Genomic DNA, 18465 nt, shown 5'->3' with positions numbered 1-18465 from the left:
TCCGTAAATATTACATCTTGTGGTAGTTGTAGTTCTATCTCCCAAAAACATTTGATCATCAGTATTAATATTAGCACAATGTTTTTAAAGATTTTATTTATCTATTTGAGAGACAGATGTGAGCAGAGGGAGAGAGAGAATCTCAGACTCCCCGCTGAGTGCGGAGCCTGACGTGGGGCTCGAACTCATGACCCTGAGATTGTGACCTGAGCTGAAACCAAGAGTTGGACACTTAACTCACTGAGCCACCCAGGCTCCCCCGCGTAATTTTTGTTTGCATCAGGCAATTCTATTTGACCCACAGAGCTGGTATTACACCATATAGCAGTAGCATTGTGATGAAAAGTGCTCTGGTTATAAAATAAATCAAGGAGTATTACAGAGGTGTTTTATAAACCTTCCCAACAAAATCTTCCTTTTCCTACATACCCTCTGTTTGGTTTTTTTTTTAAGATTTTATTTATTTATTTGACAGAGATAGAGACAGCCAGCGAGAGAGGGAACACAAGCAGGGGGAGTGGGAGAGGAAGAAGCAGGCTCACAGCGGAGGAGCCTGATGTGGGGCTCGATCCCACAACGCTGGGATCACGCCCTGAGCTGAAGGCAGATGCTTAACCATTGTGCCACCCAGGCGCCCTCCTACATACCCTATGTTATGGGCATAGCCGTTTGTATGGGCATAGCTGCTATAGGCCAAGTGGGAGTAAATTCAGGGTTCCATTGCTGTTTTGGGCATAACCATGTATCTTGCCTGAATTTGCAGATGTCAGTAGATATTGGAATCCAGAAAGAATCATTGGCTGATGAGGCTCGTCTTCCTCCAATGGGAAGAACTCTGGTGGTATTTACAATAGTTCCTATTCCTACTAAGACATTGAAAAATGTCATAAACCTGGTTGGCCATACATTTGGGTACCGAGGGCAATAATTGAACGTTTATATAAGATACAGTCTTTAGTGATTTTCCACAGATCAGGAGAGCTGTACGTTTTGGGTTTCTGCAGTTAGTAAAGAAGGCCATCGACCAATAGTTACCTCAGGATCTTCTGGGTTGTATGGCAAAGTTAGATTTGGGAGGTGGCTGAATCCACCAGGTCACTCCTAAAGAAGCGTCTCTGAAAGATACCCATTGTGTTTTCTTATTTCGTCTTAGGCCTTTCCATCCACAAAAACAAGGTTAACGATTATGTTGGATATTTTGACATGTTGGACAAGCTACCACTAAGTTTCTCACGTTGTACCGGGGAGCCTTTCTTAATAAATTATCACCTAAGTTTATAGAGACACAAGGACCAATCTGTTGAATGTTAAATATAACACAGCTTAAATGTGAGTTAGTACTTCTGGAGAGGTTTTTCCTAATGGAGGCCCTTCACCAGGTGTAAGCGCCAAAAGCTAACGGAACATTAGAGCATGTCCAAGAGGTCATAAAAATTTACCTAAGTTCTCATTATAATAAGGTACCAGGGGAGTATTTGAAGTTATATTAGTTAAATTAATGAGTAGCCATGATATTTTACCAGAATGTAATAAAGGGGGGAGATGAAAGCAAACAAGTAGGTTTTTATTGTCTTCTAATGTTACAATTTAAAAAGAAAGAAGAGTAGAACTACAGGCCTGGTCCCGTATTTTGGGGAAGTAGTCTATCCTGATGTCATCTACTTCTCATCCTGGTTTGTAGTTCAGATGGTTCTGATGATCTTTGAGTGGCCCAGAGATTGTGTACGCATGAGCTATTGTGGCCGATTTCTTTACATCAAATTTAGTTTGTAGGGCTTCAAGAAAAAGGGCAGTTTTAGCTCTCAAATGATTCGAGGTCAAAAGGGTGGGAGAAAAATCAACATGTTAGTTTGGAGAGTTATAGCCAGGCATTGGAGGACACTAGAAGAAATTGGGATCTGGTCTAGTTTATAACGAATGCTATTAAAATCTAGTATCAGGGCGCCTGGGTGGCTCAGTCGTTAAGCATCTGCCTTCGGCCCAGGGCGTGATCCCGGCGTTCTGGGATCAAGCCCCACATCAGGCTCCCTGCTTCGCTGGGAGCCTGCTTCTTCCTCTCCCACTCCCCCTGTTTGTGTTCCCTCTCTCGCTGGCTGTCTCTCTCTGTGTGTCAAATAAAATAAAATAAAATAAAATAAAATCTTTAAAAAATAAAAAAATAAAATAAAATCTAGTATCTACAAAGATGTGTTATTGAAACATTTTCTTTTTATGATCACCCTCATTTTTACCAAAAATAGCCAAAATAAGACAAATTTGTTTGTAAAATAAGTTCAGTTTTAACAAACTTGGCCTGGATTTATTTATATAAGCACAGAAAGAATAGTGATTGACCATATAAGTTCTTTTAAATCTGTTTTGCTGAAACTTTTTTTTTTTTAAAGATTTTATTTATTTATTCGACAGAGATAGAGACAGCCAGTGAGAGAGGGAACACAAGCAGGGGGAGTGGGAGAGGAAGAAGCAGGCTCATAGCAGAGGAGCCTGATGTGGGGCTCGATCCCATAACGCCGGGATCACGCCCTGAGCCGAAGGCTGACGCTTAACCGCTGTGCCACTCAGGTGCCCCTTGCTGAAACTTTTTATAAGGAATTTTAGATTGAACTTTTTTTTTTTTTTTTAAAGATTTTATTTCTTTATTTGACAGAGAGAGAGACAGCTAGCGAGAGAGGGAACACAAGCAGGGGGAGTGGGAGAGGAAGAAGCAGGCTCACAGCAGAGGAGCCTGATGTGGGGCTCGAACCCATAACGCCGGGATCACGCCCTGAGCCGAAGGCAGACGCTTAACCGCTGTGCCACCCAGGCGCCCCTAGATTGAACTTTTAATAGCTTCTCAAGTCCAGAAGCCAAGCCAAATATTTGCCATCAGTTTGCCCACAATACTTGTAGATTTGAGTGAATTCCTCTTCTCAGGGTCCCCCAAATATCCTGAGGTTCCTGCATCTGCCAGGAAGTGACCTTCTTTACTCCCCCAGTAAGACTGCTGGGAACTCTGTTAGTGAGATGTCAGTCCAGCATTTCCAAGGGGCTGTATTGGCTCCATAAGGCCAACCTTAGTTCGGTCCTTAAAGCTGTCTGATCATATCTGAGTCTATGCATGTCTTTCTCTAAAGATGACTTTCCCATCAAGGCCTTGGTAATACAGCCAAAGGTGTCCTGTTATGAGAACAGATTCTTTTTTTCTCTTTTTTTTAAGATTTATTTATTTATTTTAGAGAGAGTGAGAGAGAGAGCTGAGGGAGGAGCAGAGGAAGAGAATCTTAAGCAGGCTCCACACTCAGCATGGAGCCTGATGCTGGGCTCCATCTCACCAGCCTGTGATCATGACCTGAGCCAAAATCAAGAGTTGGATGCTTAACCGACTGAGCTACCCAGGCACCCCTGTAAGTCATATCTTAAGGGAAAAAGTTTGCTTAAATCTGGAAAAGCAAACATTGGGACAGCAATATTTCAAAGAAGAGTCATAAAAACTATAATCATCTTTCTCAGTTCATCGAGTCCCACATGACTAATTCTTTTTCTGATTGAATGCAGCTTTTCCTTTAGTTCCAGGAATTCTTACCCAGTTTAGTTTTGTGATCTTAAACATATTAGAAACCTGTACTTGTCAAAAAGTCCTTTACACGAATCTCCTCAAAGATGAAACACACTTTCACGAACATCAGAACAATAACTGTAAATAACAAAAGACTAAAAGATGGACATGGTTAAAGACTGGATGATAGTTCATTATAGTGTAGTTGACAAGGAAATGCAGTTATTTCTGTGACACACAACATTTCAATAGCTAGAATGTCAAGTGATGACCTTATACCAGGACATGTTAAAACTTTAGGGATTTCATATAATTTCTAGAAGGGTTATAGCATTTACTCAGTATAATCTAAGAAGGTTATCACCATTTGTTTGACAGTGCTTCCCATGTAACCTCACATGCCGAATAAACAAGCCTAATTAGTCAAAAACTGTTTTTTCTTTCTTTTTTAAGTAAGTTCAGTACCCAAAGTGGGGCATGAACTTACGACCCCAAGATCAAGAGGCACACGCTCTACTGACCCAGCCAGCCAGGCACCCCTGATTAGTCAAAAAAACTTCATTTAGAATTTGAATACTTGGGGGGGGTGCCTGGGGGGGCGCAGTCGTTCAGCCTCTGCCTTCAGCTCATGGCATGATCCCAGCGTTCTGGGATCGAGCCCCACATCAGGCTCCTCCACTAGGAGCCTGCTTCTTCCTCTCCCACTCCCCTGCTTGTGTTCCCTCTCTCACTGGCTGTCTCTCTGTCAAATAAATAAATAAAATCTTAAAAAAAAAAAAAAAAACAACAACAACAATGCCAAGTTAAAACAACCACCCCATCCGCTCCAGCCCCACTCCAGGTCACTCCCACCTCGAGAACATGACCAGTAACCTTCAACAGCTCAAATAAAAGTCAGGACCATTAACTCAAATCAAGGAGGTCTGGATATAAGGAGAAGTCACTGATACCCCTTTGAGGTGTGGAGAAGTCAGAGGGGCACAGGGGGCCTGTTCTGGTGCTGAGTGCAGAGTTCCAGATGGCCCCTAGGTGTCCCCAGGTGCCTGCTCTGATATCCTGCCGTCTCCATCCAGAAATGGAGATGCAGAATGAACAAACCTTCAGTATCTCTCAACGCAAGGAAGACTTTCATTCTAGCCAAGTTAGGACAGCTGCCCCAGGAAGCACACTCTTCACAGGGAAGAAAGGGCCCCGGAGAATGAACAGTTTTTACAGGGTTATATACTTTTTATATCTTGGAAAAGCTCAAAAGATTGTAGATTTGCATGTAGGTGGGAGTCACCAGTTTTAAAGGAATGCAGGGAGTAGGAGCGTTGATCGCTGTCTCAAGGACGGGATGGTTTTTCTTTAGGCTACTAGCTCACAAAGCAGATGGACTGTGCACGCATGGTGGGCCCTAAATCGGGCTTTTGAACAAAGTTTATGTACAGTCATGTTGATCTGGAAAGAAATCTAAAGGGGCACCTGGGTGGCTCAGTTGGTTAAGTGTCTGCCTTCGGCTCTGGTTGTGACCCCAGGGTCCTGGGATCGGGCCCCACGTCGGGCTCCCTGTTCAGCGGGGAGTCTGCTTCTCCCTGTCTCTCTGCCTGCTGCTCCCCCTGCTTGTGTGCTCTCTCAAAGAAATAAATAAAATCTCAAAAAAAAAAAAAAAAGATTTTGAGACAGGGAGAGAGAGAGTGCACAAGTAGGGGGAGGAGCAGAGAGAGAGGGAGAGCTGATGCCAGGCTCAATTCCCAGGACCCCAGGATCACGACCTGAGCCGAAGACAGACACTTAACCAACTGAGCCACCCAGGCGCCCTTCAAATAAAATCTTAAAAAAAAAAAAAAAGAAAAGAAGGAAAGAAATCTAAAATGGCTTCCCTTGTATGTCAGGCCTTTAAAAGAGTTTTTCTGTCATCACTCTGTACACACGGGTTGTGTTCTAAAGACAACCTAAGAATGAAAATCACCTAGAGTCAAAACGACCCATGAGTAATAATGAGCTCACACTTATTTAATACCCACAATGTGCTAAACTGTCCCAGTTCTGTATCTGTCTCATTCAGTCCTCCCTGGGACCGTGTGATCTGTTCATCACCCCAACTTCCAGAGGGAGGAGACTCCCAGAGGGAGGAAACTTGGAACAAAAAGGCTAAGCCACTTCTCCAAGGGAGGGGAGGGATTCGAACTCAGGCACTCCGCAGCAGAGTCCACGTTCTTACCCCAGGCTTAACCAGCAGCACGGGATAGACGGCGTTGATGGCGGGGAATCGGGAAGTCACTGGCTGTGGACAGCAGACCCGTGTTGTGGGGAAAGACGTGCCTTCAGACACTGGAGTCGCGCTCAGCATCTGAGGTCAGAACGTGCCGTGTGGCCCGAGTGCCTCTGCTGTGCTTGATCTGGCCGCTTCTGAGCGGGGAGCGGAGGATGGTTGTGAGAGCAGCCCGAGGGAAAGCGGGGGAGACGCCCCTTCCGTGGGCCAGGCCTGAGCTGGCGGGGCTTTGTCCTGAGTGGGCCTGGGGTGGGGGTGCCTGCCGGGAAGGCAGTGGGTGGGGGTGGGCAGCTGGAAGCTGGTCGTGCCATAGCAGGAACAGGGACATCTGGGGTGGATAAAGGGATTCTGAGGAGTTGGGGTCCCCAAGGGACACGTCGCTGAGGAAGCGCACGGCAAAGGGACTAGATATTAGCACAGCCATCTGGAATGGAGATTTCTGTGGAAGGGTTGCTGCCTGGGAGCAGCGCTGTCTTTCTCAGCTCCCCACCCCCATGGTAGGGCCCCGACAGCCCCCAGGGCATCCTTCGTCTGTCCCTCCAGCGTGGGTCCCCGGACACCTGGCTGCCCGAGTGTCACTGGCACTTGAAGCAGCGATTTTTGAAGGTGAAGAGAACTACTGAAATCACTTGGATAACTATGCAGCCTCACAAGATCCATGTTGGCAGAAGCCTGAGAACATTCTGCCTCAGAGACGTAACCAAGTGGAGGGTGTTGTGGCATCAAACGCTGGCGCTGCTCAAGTAGGAAAGCGTTAGCCTTGGGAAGGTGATTTAGCGAGACAGAGGAATTTATTAAAATCAAATATTTCCAGAAACGCCTCCGTGGCTCCGGCTGCCGAGGCGGCTGGGGACAGTACAGCACGGAGGGCTCCGGCACACCCCACGCTGTGAATGTGTGACTGACTGAAACCAGTGATCTCTGCTTTCCTCTGCTGGCCAGGAAGTGGGGTTCCTTCCGAGAGATGAGTGCGGCAGAAGGTCATTATCTTTGAAGACGAGGTTGGATTCAATAGACTCGTCATTGGCACCTGCCTCATCTGGTTGACTGTTTTGCTAAGGCACCTATTTTAGTCCTGCACCAGTTTATCCCCAGGCTTCCTTATTCTTTCGAGTTCATTTCAGCAGGCTTTATTCACCGTGTGCTGTGTCAGGCTCTGGAACGCTCTGCAGAGGATGGAAGGTGAGGGAAGGAGGAGGGAGCTAATTACTGAGCTCTGGCAGGCGTCCCATTACACTGTGTGTGTGTGTGTGCTGCGCGCGCGCGCGTGTGTGCGGCGTGTGTGCACACTTGTGTTTCTGCCTGGGCCGTCCTTTGCCTAAATCTTTGCATGTCCTGCTCCTTCCTACTCTTGTCTCAGCTAAGTGCTGCTTCCTCCAGGAAGCCCTCCCTAACCACCCTAGTAAGGGTTGCCCCTGCCTCTGCCTCAGTCACCTGGTCTGCCAGCACACCGTTTTCTTTTCTTAAGAGCAGTATTGCTGCTTGACATTCCCTCAGTATTTGCATTTACTACTTTTCTTCCCGCACTAGAGTGTATGCTCCTGGAGATCAGGGACTCTGTCTTGCTCACCACCGTCTGCCTGGACAGTGCTAGCGTGGAGCACGTACTCAGGAGACCTTTGTCAAGTGAATGACTGCATCTGATTTTCTCAGCAGCTCTGGACAGGTGGTGTTTTCACATCACTCATAGAAGGGGAAACCGAGGCTCTGGGAGCACCACTGGTTTGCCTGGATTTTCACAGCCAGCAAATCTTGTGCTGGACGTTGTGGGCCTCCCACACCCCCTGTAACATGCCCCCACCTCCGTGGGACCTGATCCCTGCCCTCGGGGAGCTCTCCGCCCCTCCAGGAAGCATGGGTACCCTGACAGAGGCGGCAGATGCATAAAGGGGGCTTGAGGGCTGGAGCAATGACATCACTAGAAGCCATGAGCAAAGGCTTCATGGAAAGGCAGCCTTTCCAAGGCATTGTAATATGGTGTTGATGAGAGAGAAGGTTTTTGAGGCTAAGAGAATAGCACCAGCAGGGGCACCTGGGTGGCACAGCGGTTAAGCGTCTGCCTTCGGCTCGGGGCGTGATCCTGGTGTTATGGGATCGAGCCCCACATCAGGCTCCTCCGCTATGGGCCTGCTTCTTTCTCTCCCACTCCCCCTGCTTGTGTTCCTTCTCTCGCTGGCTGTCTCTATCTCTGTCGAATAAATAAATAAAATCTTTAAAAAAAAAAAAAAAAGAGAATAGCACCAGCAAAAATACAGAGGTGGGAAAGTAAAGGGAGTTTGCAGGAACAGTGAGCGGTCTGGCTGGGCTTGGGGGTGGGAACTCCCCTGAATTGTGTGAGGGACTTCTGGAAAGGGAGGTCGGACCCAGACCCCTCGGCGGGAATGCAGGGCTGCAGAGGGTGGGTTCCACTCATGTGGCATGGGGCGTCCTGAAGGTTCTCGAATGGGGGGGAGTATTCAGGGGTTGGGGATGGAAGGGTGGGGCAGGGTGCCAAGCCAGGGAAAGGGATTCCTTAATAAAGGAACAGCCGTGGTCATTGTTAAGGTGGGTTCCAGGGTTATAAAGCCGGTTTCAGGTAACAAGAAGACGATATTAGCTGGAATCTTCACATCTTGGCATCAGAGGGCTTGGTTCTTGCTGTGAACTCAGACTTCAGACAGATATTAGCTCACTGTTTTCCTCATTCCCCAAAAGGGCCTCTGTGCCCGGGTTTTACAAAGGGAGAATCCCAAGACAAAGCTTCTCGGTGGTGAAGGGTATAGTTAAGTCTGGAAGTGTTTGCCCAGCTCAGGGCCAGGCCTGAGGGCTTGTCAGCAGGAGGATGCACACTCCTCCTGTCAAGTTCACCGCTCATGGGTCCCAGATGCAAGTTTACCGATATTTACCAGTGGGAGAAGATGACCCAGGACGAGCACTAAGGCAGGTGTCCTGAAGTTGGAGGCGAGGTGGTTAAGGCACCCTTCCTGGGAGAGGTAGGGCTGGCCAGCTGGAGGATTTGTGGGGGCAGAGGGGAGAGGGAAGGGTGTTCCTGACTGGGGGGATGGCATGGACAAAGTCCAGGCGGTGAACGAGCTCGAGGACTGGCAGGCGGGCGAGACAGGGCATGCAGGCTGGCGGCCAGGCACTAGTGTTAGACGGAGTCAGAGGCTGAGCACAGATGCTCTTTGGAGGTGTTTGCTGCTGTTCCCTGGTCCCTTCCTCCAGCTGTGACCTCAGGAAGACCAATTACTGCTCAGAGAACCCATTCCTTACAGGCCTGGATTCTTCATTGTTTCAAACCCTGAACGATTGAGGAGAAAAGGTGAAAATTTAGTCGGTCATTAAGCGTGCTGCTGTATTGTGCCGAGGCCCTGCCTTTGTTGGTAAGTGCGGTCTCCCCACTGTCAGCCGCAGCCCCCCCACCGTCTGCCCTGCTCAGAAGTGGGCTCCAGTTGAGTGGAGTTGTCTGAAATCTCATCACCCCCAGAGATGTCCACGTGCACCTACGTGTGGGCTTTGCCCCGTGGCCAGCGCCTTAGCCAGGGCAGGGATACCACGAGGTCAGACCCCAGGCTTCTCCGGTGCCCAGCACATCAGGCCAGAGAAATTTATTCTAGGACATGCATTGGCCCCTACTGTGGATGAGGCATTGTGCCAGGCACTGCAGGTGTCGGGGAGGCTAAGGGGCGTCTGGACACCATTCTTGCAGCAAGAAACTAGTGTTTGCCTCCCTTTGACCGTGTGCAGGTGATGTTCAGAGTTTTTGCCACGTCAGAAGGCCAGCTCTGCTCATTCACAGGTGGAATAACATGGTTGACCCTGAAGTCGGGCTGCCCTGATTTGAAGCCTGACTCTGCCACCTGTTGGCTGGGTGACCTTGGGCAAGTGACTTGATCTCTCTGATCAAGTTAAGTCTGATCAGAGTTAGGTTTCTTTAAAGATTTTATTTATTTATTTGTCAGAGAGAGAGAGAGAACACAAGCAAGGGGAACAACAGGCAGAGGGAGAAGCAGGTTCCCTGCTGAGCAGGGAGAAAGATGTGGGACTCGATCTCAGGACCCTGGGATCATGACCTGAGCCGAAGGCAGACGCTTAACTGACTGAGCCACCCAGGCGCCCTGGAGTTAGTTCCAATTTGCTCATCTCTAACAGGTCCTCACTTTCTAGAGTCGTAAGGATGAAAATCATGTTACGTTTAGAAGGGCGGCCAGCATATACTCAGTGCTATAAAGGTATTAGCTGTGATTATTGTTACTTAACATTTTTCAGTAAATGATATTAGCTTAAATAAAGTTTACAAAGACTTTATATCATGACTATAAATGGAAAATCAATAGCTGGTAACCGTAAAAATAAATATGAAAACAAAACATGGTTAGGACATTAGGTATATATGTTGGGCTTAAATCTGCTCCCCCAATGGAAAGGGGGTAAAGCAAAGATGAGAGAGGTGATGGCCAGCTCCACAGAGAGTTTGAAATAGGTATTTTTCACCCTGTGGCTCACTGCCATTTGCATAGTGATTACCATCCAAGTCCTGCTTCTCAAAGTGGGGTCAACATCAGCATCCCCAGGAAGTTCATTAGAAATGCAGATTCCTAGCTTCCATCCCAGACCTGCTGAATCAGAACCTACATTCTAACAAGGTCTCCAGGTGACTCATGGGTACATTCTGTTTCAAGAAGTCTGGTCTGTCACCGGCATGTGTGTCCCACACTTGGAGGGAGACGGGCCAAATTCATTCTTTGTATTTGACACACGAGGAGCTTAAGGTTCAAGAGTGACCTGCCCAGGGTCACTTGAGTTCAGAACAGCAGCATATCAGAGTCCAGGTCTCCAGACACAGTCTGCGGGGCGACATCCTCAGGGGAAGTCAGGCTCCACCCCATCTTCACTTATTGTGTGACCTCGAACAAATTCACTCTCTGAGCCTTCATTTCCTGATCTACAAGAGGAGACTGATAATAATGCCCTCCCTCAGCGGTAGTTCTCAGGATTAGCTAGAGAAGGTGCTCCATCGGTGTTGGCTGCTCCTGTCTTCAGAGAAGACTTCAGGGCCAGTCCCAGCCTTCTCCAGGGTCTGGCTCTGCGTGTGGCCTCTGCCTGGACCCACGCTGGTTGCTCTGGGGGTGTTGGTGGCCACAGTGCCGGCATCATTCTAGCTGCTGTGTCTATTCCCCTTTGTCCCAATGCGTTAGCCATGAGTCATCTATTAAATTAACATAATTTAATATCTCAGATGTTGACTGTGTGTCATTTGGTGGTATTCTGCGTGGGATTTATTTAACTTTTGATTTTAATGAAATAGGTGTTTGTGGATTGGCCCGCTTGCCGGGAAGACACCGGGACTGTTTCGGGAAGGGAGGCCGGGAAGGGGGAGCTGCCAGGGGTCCTCTTCCTCCCTGCAGCCACGGAGCTGCAGCTCAGCCTCGTGATGAATTCTCACTGGAAACACCGTCTTCGCGTTCCCACGGCTGCACCTGCCACCCCGAGTGCCGCTGTGTGCGACCCTCTGCGCCGAGCTCCTCGAGGACATTTTATTTCATGCTCAGAACAACCCCATTAGTTAGTTGGATCATCTTGTTCTCATTTTTTTTAATTGAGGACTAACTCATATCCATAAAATTCTCCATTTTCAAGTGCAGCATCCCGTGGTTTGTACCATATACACAGGGCTGGGTAGCCATCACCACGATCCGGTTAAGGACATTTTCATCACCTGCAAAAGAAAGCCTGTCCCGTTAAGCGGTCGTTGCCTGTTTTTCCCGTCTCCCCCAGCCCCCGGCAGTCTCCTTTCTGTCTTTGTGGATCTGCACGTTCTAGACATTTTGTATAGTATGTGGCCTTTTGTGACTGGCTGCTTTCCCGCGGCAGACCGTTTCCAAGGCTCCCCCACGTGGTATCAGTGCTCCCTGCCTTTCCGTGGCCTCGTGGTGCATCACTGTATGGAGAGTGCACATCTTGTGTGTCCGTTCTTCCACGGACAGACACTTGAGCGATTTCTATTTTCTGGCTATTGCAAATAGCGCTGCTATGAATGTGTGCCTACAGGTGTTTGCATGAATTCTTGTTCTCATATTATTGAAGGGGAAACTGAGGCTGGGGTTAAGTCACTTGCCTCAGATCGTGACTCAGAAAAGCCCTGGCACAAGGAAAGCCTCAGTTTGGATCCTGAAGAAGAATGAACTCTCAGACTCCCCCACCGCCACCTCTTCCTTTTTAGATCTCTGGCTCTCATGTGGCTAGAACATGTTCTGACCATTGGGTGTGATGGCCACCGGCCGGGGGACCAGAGAAGTTCAGCTGTGTTCTCTGAGGCAGAAACCCTACAGTCATGTCGTTTCCCAGAGAGGCTAGGACTGCTGCAGTAGTCAGGGAGGAAGTACCTCTGAGATCCGGATTCCCATATGTACAGCCTCTGTCACGGGCTGACAGCCGGGCTCTGATGGGATTTTAGCCCTGGTCCCCTCGGTCCCATCAAGACAATCTCCACTGACCCCAGCGTTCTTAGCACTTGAGCGTTCCCATGGGTAGCTGGATGCTAAGGGTGTCACTGTCTTTATATTGAGGATATCAGTAAGAAGTAGTGAGTGCTTGTTATAAAAATGTCACAGAATGCAGAGATCTATAAAGCAGGAAGTGAAAGAAACAACTCTCCCAAACCCACAGCCACCCTCAAGTTAAATGGTCTCCCCGCATTCCCAGAAGACACCATGCCGATTTCTCCCTTCTCCTGAGGTGCCTTTTTACTCTTGGCTAACTACCAGCCAGGACCTATTATAAATGCTCTTGTGGTGGAACTTTCTGGACTTCTGTGGCCAGCAGTGAGCTTCTCCTGTGACCTTTTCTCTCCAGGCAGCATGACACAGGGAAAGACTAGGAAATACTGCTCTAGAGAGCTGGGGGTAAACACCAGCAAAATCCCTGAGAAGACCTGAAACTAGTTGTTTGTTTGGAGGGGGACTTGTGAAGAGAGAGTAGTGCCAGGCCTCCTTTTTGTCTTAAACCTTCTAGAGCCAGTTAGTCAGTAAACACTGTGCACAAGTAACTCTGTTAAGATCCTGGCGCATTGTGCGCGGCGGTGGTTGGGGCCAGTCCTCAATGACTGGTGCGTTTGCTTGCTCTTGGTGGTCTGCACCTCCCAGCTTTGGAAACCAGGTGGCATTTCAGAGATTGGCAGCCGAGTCCCGGACACCCAGCTGTCTATGGGCTTGCGTCTCGTTCCAGGGTGCCAGCCCCCACCCCTAGCTCCTGAGCAAATCTGGAGGTGCTGGAATTTGGTCTTCTGGAAGGGGTGCAGGCACCAGTCTAAGTTTTCATTTTCACGTTCCAGAAAAATCTCTTTTCTCCCCATCAGCCTCCTGAATGGGAGCCCCATGCTGCACAAGACCTCTGTTCCGAAGCCCTCACACAACCCCACATCTTATTCTGTTAAACTGAGCTCTGTCAGGGTAGGGGAGCTGGGTTTGAGTCGCAGCTTTTCTGTTTACGCACTGTGCCTCAGTTTCCACGATGATAAAATGGGGACGAACGTAATAATACCCATCTCATGGGTAGTTAAATTAGACAAAGCGTGTCAGGTGCTTAGAAGTCTCCGGCACAGGTACGTGGGTACATAGGTACATAGGAAGTACATAGAAGCGTAAGATGTTATTATATTACTTTTTGTTTCTAGGACTGCCTTCCGACCATCGTAAGAAGAGTGAGCATAGTGTAGGGTAGACTAATGTAGTGTGATGTAAAGACCTTGGGCTTCGGAGTTGGGTTACTCTGGGTTCTAATCCCAGCTCTATACTCATGGGCCTGGGTCACCGACTTTAGCAAGCCTCCGATCTCCCCACGACAGTACACATTCTAGCATTTTCTAAGGTGGACAGCTCAGACACATTTGACTGCAGCTTGTAGCCTCTCCTCTTTGATGGGAGCATGGGCCAAGGAGCCTTTGTTTAGTAAAATCATGGAGTCACAGAATGTCCGGCGTGGTTGAGACACCCCAAATCCCATGGTTCCAAACCTCATTTTACAGAAGAAGAGACAAGGCCCTTGGGGAAGGTGTTTCCCTGAGACCCCATGGCTGGTAGCAGAGTGGCCGGATGAGAGCGGGGGCCTGCTGAGCCTAGCCCACTACGGCGTCCACACCAAAGGTCACCTTTGCCTCTTTCAGAGCCAGAACCATGAACCAGGCCAGAGAGATTGGAAGACAGTGGCTCTGTTTTGGAATAACCTGGTCTGAGGGGAAGCAGGAGGTGTGCAGGGCAAACCTAAATTCCGTCCACGGGCCCAGACCAGCCAGCCCTCAGTAAATGGGAGTTACCATCATTACTGCCACCATTACTGTCGTTAGGGCCAAGTAGCCACAGCTGGTGGGAGGCCTGGTCCCCCTGTGCCAGTGACTCTTGAACACGAGTGTGCCTCAGAGGTGGAGGGCTTGTTCAAGCACGGATGGCTGGGACCCGCTCCCAGAGCTTCTGATTCTGCAGGGCTGGGCCGGGGCCTGAGAATGTGCATTTCTAACAAGTCCTGGGGTGATGCTGATGCTGTAGGTCCAGGGTTCCCACTCAGAACCACTGTGTTGGCCTGGCCCTTGCCACTGAGCGTGGTCCTGGGACCTGCCTGGTAGAAAAGCAGCATCTCAGGCCCCACCCCAGACGTGCGGCATCAGAAGCCTCGCCTTAGCAGGATCCCATGTCATCGGTGTGCATATTGTGGTTCGAGAAGCAACAGTATAGTGCAGAGTTCCCCACTGTGGCTGCAGAGTACAAGCACCAGGAGACCTTTGGAACCCCCTGACTGCCAAGCCCCAGCTCCCACGAATTAAGTCAGTTTCTGAGAGTGAGACTCGGACATCCAGAGGCTGTGATTCCAGCGTGGCCAAGTCTGAGAAGCACCAGCTAGAGGCCACAGCGGCAGCCGGGAGGGGCCTCAGGGACCATAAGGTCCAACCCTGGCATTTGACTGAGATGCAAACCAAAGGGATCGGAGCCACAACGACCTGCCTGAGGTCCCACAGCCGGGCGGTGACCCATCCAGGCTCCTGAGGCCAGATAATTCTTTCACCAGCTCTTCCAATTCTGAGTCCCCTCAGTATAGCTCCGTGGTAGCTGCTGTTCTTCTACCAGGGTCCCCGGGAGTCCGTCGCACCTTGGAAGATGGGTCTGCTTTTTGGAAACAGCCTCCTGTTGCATTCCAGAGCAGCCTTCCATGCTGCGTGAGCGTGGTGCGTCCTAGGCAGGCAGTGTGCACGTGGTTAAGGGCGCGCGCTGAAGGCCAGCTCTGTCACGTCCTAACCAAGGCCCTTGGCCCCGTGCCTCAGATCCTCTCTCCAGCAACGGCGACGGTGATAACAGTGCCCATCCATGGAGCTGTGGCGAGGATTAAGGGTTCATGTGACAATGCTGAGATCAATGACCGGCACACGGGGAGTACTTTATAAATGTTAATTATTATTTCAGTCACTGGGTGACCTTGGATAGGTCATGTGACCTTGAGCAGTCCAGGTCCTTTCACTTCTCTGGGACTCCGTTTCCTCCTTTGCTAAATGGAGGTGAGCAGAGGACCGACCTCACAGGGTCGTTGTGAGGGGGGAGGTGAAATCATGAGTCTGAAGCCCCAAGCACAGTTTCCGGCACACAGCCTGCATCCACGAATAGTGGCTGTGGCCGTGTGTCATGGGCTGAAAGCCTGAACTAGAGTTAAGTTCTGGCTGGGGTGGGCTCTGAGTTGGGCCGGTCCTGACTCTCCAGAGGGAGCATCTAAAACCATGGGGATTGAAGGTTTCTGGGGTATTTTTGCCTGGAGAAAAGCTTACAACATCCCTCATCCTCACTGATGTAAAAGGTTGCCCAGGGCGCCTGGGTGGCAGAGTGGTTAAGCGTCTGCCTTCGGCTCAGGGCGTGATCCCGGCGTTATGGGATCGAGCCCCACATCAGGCTCCTCTGCTATGAGCCTGTTTNTTTGTCAAAAAAAAAAAAACTTTAAAAAAAAAAAAAAAAAAAAGGTTGCCCAGGGCAGATACACTATGTGTGACCCAAGAGGGCAGAGTAGCAGTTATATGTAGTTCATGAAAGAACTCTCTAATAGTTAAAATGATTCTATAGAAAGGAGTGTGAGCTCCCCGTCACTGGAGGTATTCAAGAGCTTTATGCCCTCTGGTGGAGACATTAAGAGAATTTCAGGTCTGAGATTGGAGGCTACATTACTTTGTGTTTCCTGAGTTTGCTTATTGCTAAGAATCACCTGGGAATATTTATGAAAAACACAAATTTCCGGGTGGTCATTATAGACACACTGAAGCAGAATTTCAAGGGTGGGGGCCTAGGATTCGCCTCTCCGCATGATTCTTACCGAGAAGTTTGGAAAACATAGGCTAAATGAGTCTCCTTCTAACTCTGAGATTCTGTGAAAAAAAGATTATGTAGAAAAAAAGACATCGTGGGCGGGCTCAGGTCACACTTCCGCAGCCTTGGGAAGCTTGCTTCTTGGCTAGGCCTTGGAGCCCATGTGCATGCCAGCTTGAGTCCCTGACACTTTCTCCTTTGGGCCTGTAACTGGGTCGTCAGGGGTTCTGCCACCCTCTCTGCTTCCCCCTACAGGGCCCTGTCACTAGGCCAGCGCTCAGCAGGGACGGAGCCAGGGGCACAATTCCGTGTTTCTGGGAAATGACACGAGTTTGACCCGGCCCTCCTGACTCCCTGCAGTCCAGTTTGTTTACTTCTCACATTTTGCTTGTTTTGCCCTGGTTCTGCCCACCGGTGACTTTTCATTAGGCATTCATTAGGATTAACAAGATAACCTTTAATGAAAGACCTGTGCATTGTGAATAAAAGCCGCTTTATTAACACCAAGCACTATCGTAATTAGAGGTTTAGGGAGATGCAGTTTGGCCTTCTTGCAATAGTAATTATAATTATGAGAATAATCTTGCTTTGTGTTTACTACAGTGCCTTCCCGCAAGCTTCTCTGTTCTCTGCTACAGCTCAGATGTCAGCGGTGGGGGGAGGGCACTAGAGAGTCATGCTTGAATCTAGCTGCTGTCCAGATGCTGGTGCTGTCTCCTGTTGTTAGTGCCCCTGAGTCCCACTTGGGGTCTGTGGGCCTGCATGCACCACCCAGTCGCATGCAATGTTCCCGTGCCAGAGTCTTCCTCTCTGAGGACTCGATGAGTGAGGGTAGGGCTCGAGGAAATTGTAGGACATAGGTAGGGCTCAAAGGTGGTATCCCGGAGCAATGAAAGTCCTCTGGGCCTTTGCTTGTGCCTTGGCCCACATCTAGGTTGCCTTCCCTCTCCTTTGACTCTTGTAATCTCTCATCCATCAGCATCTAGCTTGAATCAAGGGTGATCAAGTCTCTGGAATTGCCCGGGACTGAGGAGCAGTCCCCCAGGATGCAGGACTTCCAGTGCCAAAATTGGGAACGTTCTGAGCAAACTAGGACAAGTTGGTCGCCCTACTGGAATCTTTGCATTCAGATTCTTTGTCCTTCATCATCTTTCCAAAATGCCCTTGGACAATTTGCCTATCAACATGGGCCTCACTTTCCACCTATGTGGATAACTCATCATTGTTATGGGAATTTAATGAGTTAATATATGAAAAGTGCCTATTACTGTGCCTGGCACATAGTGAATACTCAGTGATGTTAGCAATGTTTGTTTTGTTGAGTTGAGTGAGACCTTCGAGATCCCCTGGTCTCCATGTGGTTCATGAATCCTGTGGGTGGTGACTGCTTGGTCACACCCCCTGATGGGGCACTCACTTCCTCACATGGGAGCCTTTCCTTTATGGCTGGTGAACTATTCCATGTACTGTCAACTGTTCCGTAAAGAATGGGACCCTCTTCTTGATGACATCCCATGGCTGCTTGAGGATGACTCACCTGTCTCCAGTCTGGGTCTTCTCTTCCCTGGGTGGGGTACCCCCTCCATTAGTGAGACCTGGCCCCTAGCCATATCCTAGCTGTGTCCTCTGGAAGGAGGACTGCCTGCTCCCATAAGCCCCGGGACCCAGCATTGAACTTGGCTCTGCTTAGGAGGTGTTTCTCTACTGCATACAGGTATAGTGGGTGTAGATGGTGCCCGTCCTCTGAATTAGATCTGAGAAGGATTTCCTGGGCCTCGTCCGTCCCCAGAATCACTAGAAAGGTTTATACTAGAAAGGATTTTTTAGCCAAGGCCCTGGTTTCCCTTTGAGATGCTCTGCGTAGACTCCCCTTTCTCTGGCTCAGCCCAGAGACAGGCACCTAGATACTTCTTAACTCAAGGGGGCAGAATAGTGGAATGGTTACAACCCATGGCTTCCCGAACAGCTTAACCATCTCAATCTTACTTCCCTACTTTTAGCTGTATGACCTTGAGCAAGTCACTCCATTGCAGTTTCCGCATGTGTACGGAGAGGATAGTTCTTACAACCTAGCACGTGTGAAATAGTAAGTGGTACTATTTATGGTTATTATTATCCCCATCCCCCAAGGAACGAGCATGAGATATATGCTCCTTGTGCACAGGTGGAGAGAAGACTGGGCAGGGTTGAGATCTGTTCCCGCATATCTGGGTACCTGGATCTCCATATTCTTGTCCCGGGGACCATGCAGAACTGTTCCTGAGATCACGGACCTGTCCTCTCAGCAGGGATTGGAGTCCCCATGCAGTGTTAGTGGCTGGCGATGTGGCCTGCACGGGGTGCATTTGCATCACATCCCA

General features: G+C 49.2%; 1 protein-coding gene across 5 annotated transcripts in view; it reads left to right on the top strand.

Moving 5' to 3' along the window:
* Positions 1 to 18465, top strand: part of LRRC20 (leucine rich repeat containing 20) — a 107952-nt gene that overhangs the window by 39415 nt on the left and 50072 nt on the right. The window contains exon 1 of one of the 5 annotated variants that reach the window (XM_034662623.1): positions 18105 to 18191. The exons of the other annotated variants lie outside the window; for them this stretch is intronic. The gene's annotated coding sequence lies outside the window, so the exon portion shown is untranslated. Of the gene's footprint in view, positions 1 to 18104; positions 18192 to 18465 lie in introns of those variants that run through there. 5 annotated transcript variants of the gene reach the window in all.

Source organism: Ailuropoda melanoleuca, chromosome 6 (assembly GCF_002007445.2).
Source record: "Ailuropoda melanoleuca isolate Jingjing chromosome 6, ASM200744v2, whole genome shotgun sequence".
NCBI classification, from domain to species: Eukaryota; Metazoa; Chordata; class Mammalia; order Carnivora; family Ursidae; genus Ailuropoda; species Ailuropoda melanoleuca.
The sequence above is the reverse complement of the archived record's forward strand: the minus strand, read 5'-3'. Positions and strand labels throughout refer to the sequence as shown.